A 6,000-nucleotide genomic window follows, 5' to 3' on the forward strand; every position below is an offset into this window, starting at 1 on the left:
GTATTATTTTTACTCATGTCTAAACAAAGGCGGATAATCGTATGAGAGATGAGCTGGTGGAAATTTTAATGTACGCACAGTGGACAGCACCATCCCTCCAATCAACTACAGCACCTTGAAGATTTTGGACATATGGCATGCAACCTGTGTAATTTGTAGGTGAATGCAAAATATCACAGATTATAAAATATCTGCATCATAAGAGATGTCCTGGGAAATGCTTATATGTCTGTACAGGGGTCACCACCAACCATCAGGACCATTGCAGCATCTTGAAGATATTGGACTTCTATCCATATGGCTTTCATCTGTACTATCAGTAAGCCAAAATGCAAAATATCACAGATTATAAAATATCTGTATCATAAGAGATGTCCTGGCAAATGCTTATATGTCTGTACAGGGGTCACCACCAACCATCAGGACCATTGCAGCATCTTGAAGATATTGGACTTCTATCCATATGGCTTTCATCTGTACTATCAGTAAGCCAAAATGCAAAATATCACAGATTATAAAATATCTGTATCATAAGAGATGTCCTAGGAAATGCTTATATGTCTGTACAGGGGTCAGCACCATCCATCAGGACCAGGGGCGGACTGACCATTCAGGCACCCGGGCACTGCCCGAGGGCCCGGGGTCAGTAGGTGGCCCCATGAGATGCCTCTGGTACCTTTCATATGCTTTTTTGGGTGTGGTTTGACTGTGGGCAAGGACACAGTAGCCCCATGATTTCCTATCGCTCGGGGGCCCCATGAGTTGTCAGTCCACCCCTGATCAGGACCAATGTGCACCTTGAAGATATTGGACTTCTATCCATGTGGCTTGCAACCTGTACTATTAGTATGCCAAAATGCTAAATATTAAAGGTTATAAAATATAAGTTTTTAAAGCATTATACATGCTTCAATTAGGAATTTGTTAGTGTTAGACATCACTGCTACGTCATAAATTGGGTATCCTAGACCACAGGGGAGAGTGATTTTGGTGGGGCTCCGCAATAGGACCTTCTTGGACTGGTCCCAAAGTGGCAGAATATGCCATTATAACTCAGTACAAGAACATAGGCTGTTACTGGTATAAGCTTTTACCTTCGAGATCAGTTCCAACCTGAATTCAGTGTTTGTGTATTAGGTAGGAGAAAAATGTTTTGACTTCAAAATCACAACATGTGCTTTAACTCATATAACAGTCTGCGTTTTTCCATCCCACTCCCAGTGTAATGACAGGCGAATTGCTCCAAGATAGCTGGACTGTGAAGAATGAACAAGCTTGCCTATGACAGCTTTCATTGTAACACTCTTGTAGGTGTATACAGTCAGCACTGATAGGACAATAAAGAAAACTAAATAGAAAAATGTTTAGAAGCACTTTTTGAAAAATTGAATGTATTTAAAAAACACATAAACCTCAAAGCAGTAATAAAATGTGATGCTACACAAGAAGGTTCCTAATAAAATAAAGATTGCAGGCATGATCCCAGCACTGATCATCCCATGTTAATTTTTGTTTTCAAAAAGTTTGATTTTCTTGTTGGTGAATAAGGCATAGAGATTCTGAGATGGTGGTACAGCTTCTCAAACATAGAAAATGTAGTGATTTGATCTTTGTAAAATGCCTTCATAGACCCCACACTGTTTTCAACATGCAGTCAGGAGAAACTGTACTTCCAATGCTTGGTTTCACCCGGACATATCTCAGAATAGTAATGAGGCCAGTCATTTTTAGCAAGCGCATTACTTTTTCTTAGACTTTTTTCTCTAGAGTTCGGTGTTCATACACATTACTATTCTGAATGAAAGAGTTTTTTTTATATATATATCGGAAAATGAATCTCTTTACCTATATCCACATACACATCCCTTTGAAAGAGAAGCTACCATAAGGAAAATATGTAGGCTGTCATTGCCCTCACCTTCAGAAAAAGCTGTTCGCCTATTTCTTTGATGCTCTAAAGCAGGGGTCTCCAAACTTTCTTAACAAAGGGCCAGTATACTGTCCTTCAGACTATAGGGGGACCGGACTGGAACCAGTGGGAGCAGACAATGTCATGGTGCCTCATTCAGTGGTAGGAATAGTGCCCCAACGTTGGTATCATTAGGAGGACTGTGCCCCTTCATTGGTGTCAATGGGAGGACATATACCCAATTGTTAGTGTCATTGGGAGGAATTGTGTCCCTTCACTGGTGTCAGTGAGGGGACACATACCCAATTGCTGATGTCAGTGGGGAGGATAAATGCCCAATTGTTGGTGTCAGCGGGAGGACACATGCCCGATTATTGGTGTCAGTGGACGGAATAGTGCTCCATGGGCCAGATAAAAGCAAGCAAAGGGCTGTAGTTTGGAGACCTCTGCTCTAAAGCACAGATATAAGAGCTTCAGGCTTTTCTCTGATTTACTGCTTGGCTGTATGACTCATAAATACTGAAGCCAGACACAGCCTGGCACCTAGCATTTCCCAGTCGACAGGAGCAACCATGCCTTTCTCATGCCATGTCAAAGTGTCCTTTAAGCCAATGCAGGTTACAAGGTTAAGTTTTTTTTTTCTCAAGAGCTGAATTACTAAAGCACATATATTTTAAACCTGTTCATTGGATAGTTCTCATAAGGATGGCTAGTAGCTGCGAATCCAGTACACGTTACTAAAGCAGTGTTCCACCTGCACTCTAAACATTCCATTACCAGGGAGATCCAGTGTGATTTCATGTCCAGATGTGGCCAGATATGCATGCAATATCCGAGAGGCACAACACAAAGCTATACCTAGTAAATGGGCCACGTGCTCAGAGTATTGGTAATTGGGGGTGCTCCGCCAGTGTCAGATCCATGTGCCACATATGTACAAGAAAATGTCCTTACAAATAAAAATATATATAGTTTAATTCATTTAAAATGCACATCCATCAGTGTGTTACTTCTGTGTTTCAAGAAGCAGTAATTATAATTATTGTTTATAGTAAATATAAATATGATAAATTATTTAATATATTATTATTATTATTATAACACAGGATTTATATAGCGCCAACAGTTTACACAGCGCTTTACAAAATGAAGGTAGACATTACTGTTACAATACAATTTGGTACAACAGGAATCAGAGGGCCCTGCTCGTTAGAGCTTACAAAGTCATTGTATGTCTACAATGACAATAAAGTATATTTTCTTTGTCCACGTTTGTCAAATGCACTGCACTGAAATGTATTTAAATATCTGCTTGCAAAACAATACAAGAACATTAGTAGAACCAAAAGGAGAAGATCATATACTTACATCATTATCGCCTAAGGTTTTCTGCTATGGGAGAACCTAAATGCCTAGAAAGTCTTGTAAGAAGTTAGGTCCTGCTGGTTTCTTTAATAAAGACTTCATGAATACCTTTAGAAACCACACTGAGGTATGTTAGCGAATGAACACAAATCTCTGATCTTGTCAAGTTATCTTTGGTACAATTTCATAAGATGCAAAAATTGTTTCATATATAAAATGTCAAATCGGTAAGTACACATTGCATCTAAGGTTTACTATTGATCCTGAAGAAATGACAATGAGTGACATTTAACATACAGGCATGCTAATGATATCCGAGTACTAAGTTCTCTGCATTTCTTTCCAGTGTCACTGAATACCTGTTCCACACACATGACTATCTACAATCTTATCACTGCTATGGAATGGAGTGATCACAGACGATCAGTCCATAGACAGAAGGATTTACCTGTCAGATCTTACCTGATGTCAGGAACCTGTGGTAAGCTCCACACTCTGAATGATCTCACATCGTTACAGCTTTGCAATGTACATCAATTGGAAAGCTTCTCTAGCTGAACACAAGTGTAAGCCTCCAAAAATCCAGCCTCACATCAGTAATCCACAGGAGAGAAGAGCCATGTACAAAGAGTGGATCGTTGTCTTTCCAGGAAGGCAGGTGATGTGACAGCCGTTGTAAGCAGCAGCGCTGAGCCTCAGAGCACAGAGCGGACTGAAGGCACACTCCACACTCCACTGATTACATTAGCAGGAGATTAGACGCAAATTGGCCACTAGGGGGCTGAGCGGAGAGAAGCCGAGTGAAGGACAAGGTGCCTGCCTGGAACAGCAGCGATCCTTTCATCCCTCTTCTGGGTCCTTGCTGCTTCTAACGATCAGAGCTGCTCACAGATACTGGATGGCCTGTCTGGGTAGCAGAACATCAGGCTATCTGTGTGCATTGGACTGTTCATTCCTAAGCCAGGGACCACTGATCCAAAGATGGAAGAGGGCAGAATGACAGGTAACAGGTGTCAGTAGGAGGGAGATCTTGGGACAACTGACTTCCCTGCAAAAGTGGGAACTCCTGATATAAACTGACACGAAATTCGGGTAAAATCAGTATGTATTTTTAAAGTGATTGGAAATATAATATTAAAGCATGGCTCCACCCAAAAGGGGAAGTTCCGCTTTAAGCCTTTGCCCCCCCACTCACCATTAAGGATTGGCATCTTTGGGGAGCGGGTACCCAGATTTGATAGGTACCCGCTCCCACTTCGCCTAGGTGACCAGAAGCAGGATTTGTCGTTGTCCCCGTAGTCGTCTGGGACATGTGACAGGTCCCAGAAGACTACGGAGCCACTCACAAAACACAGCACTGCTTGCGCACGTGCAGTGGGCAAGCTGTCACAGCCGGATGCCCACACTGAAAATGCCGGCGCCAGGGAGAGAAGATGACCGGTGAAATTAGCCGTGGTGAGGACACCGCTGGACCGAGGGACAGGTAAGTGACTGTATTTTAAAAGTCAGGGGCTACAGTTTTTGTACGTTAGTATGTTAAAAAAAATTATTTCATTTTATTTTTTACTACATTTTTTTCTTTATTTTACTATTTTTTTTCAACACACTGTGACCAGAGCAATACAACGTTACCATAGTAACATTGTTCTACTGTGGGCAAGTGGTCAAGTTTTTTTTTTTTACACATTATGAGTGCTGATACCAATGTATTTAATTGATATTAGCAATCAAAAACTGATTAATTCAGTCTTTTGTTGTGATTAGCTGTGATTGGGCAAAGCTTATCACATGATACAGATGGGCTGTGATTGGCCGTGTCTGTACCATGTGATCGCTGGGACCAGTCACAGCTAACAACACAATTGTATACAATGGATGGCATGAAAGGAAGCCATCCATTGTATGCACAAGTCATGTGACCTGCTGTGATTGATAACAGCAATCACATGACATTGGCAACGGGCCAGTGTAGTGATCTGTCATCGGCTGTGTTCCGTGGACATAGCTAGTGACATTGTGCTGCTGCATGGCCCTGTGGCCACATGAGCGATACCTTCTGACAGGACGTCATATGATGTCCACTCAGGAGGAGCGTCCCGCCCGGCTGTCAACTTGCTATGGGCCAGGCGAAAAGGTGTTAAAAAGAATAGCAAACGTAATACTTGACTTTCTGTTGGTGAATACATGGGCCAGGATCCAGGCTATCATAGGAGCGCTCTGAGGCTGGATCGGAGAACTGTTGTGTGCCCTGCTTGGAGGACATCCTCTGTATCTGTGATGATGCGTACAAGAGGGAGGAGCTTATTGCAATGGAGATCGATATCATGGGCAGCACAGTGGCTTAATGGTTAGCACTTCCACCTGGCAGTACTAGGGTTGCTGGTTCAAATCCCAACCACAGCACCACCTGCCTGGAGTTTGCATGTTCTCCCTGTGCCTGCGTGGGTTTCCTCCGGGTACTCCGGTTTCCTCCCACACTTCAGAGACATGCTGGCAGGTTAATTGACTCCTGTCTAAATTGGCCCTAGTATGTGTGAATGTAAGTTAGGTACTTTAGATTGTACGCCTCTTAAAGGTTAAGGACTGATGTGAATGTACAATATATGTGTGTAAAGCGCTGCATAAATTGATGGCGCTTTATAAGTACCTGTAATTAAAAAGAAAAAAAAAATATTCTACAGAAGATTATTTTTCCAGGCCATCATGGAAGTGCTCTGAGGCTGGAT

The 6,000-nt window shown here is 42.2% G+C and overlaps 1 protein-coding gene across 1 annotated transcript in view; it reads right to left on the bottom strand.

Moving 5' to 3' along the window:
- HTR1E (5-hydroxytryptamine receptor 1E) overlaps positions 1 to 4,164 on the bottom strand; it is a 137,896-nt gene extending 133,732 nt beyond the window's left edge. The window contains exon 1 of the mRNA XM_089691325.1: positions 3,737 to 4,164. The gene's annotated coding sequence lies outside the window, so the exon portion shown is untranslated. The remainder of the gene's footprint in view (positions 1 to 3,736) is intronic.
- Between the last annotated feature and the right edge of the window lie 1,836 nt (positions 4,165 to 6,000).

This window comes from Staurois parvus, unplaced genomic scaffold, assembly GCF_062004578.1.
Source record: "Staurois parvus isolate SC_StPar_1 unplaced genomic scaffold, SC_StPar_1.0 ptg000561l, whole genome shotgun sequence".
Lineage (NCBI taxonomy): Eukaryota > Metazoa > Chordata > Amphibia > Anura > Ranidae > Staurois > Staurois parvus.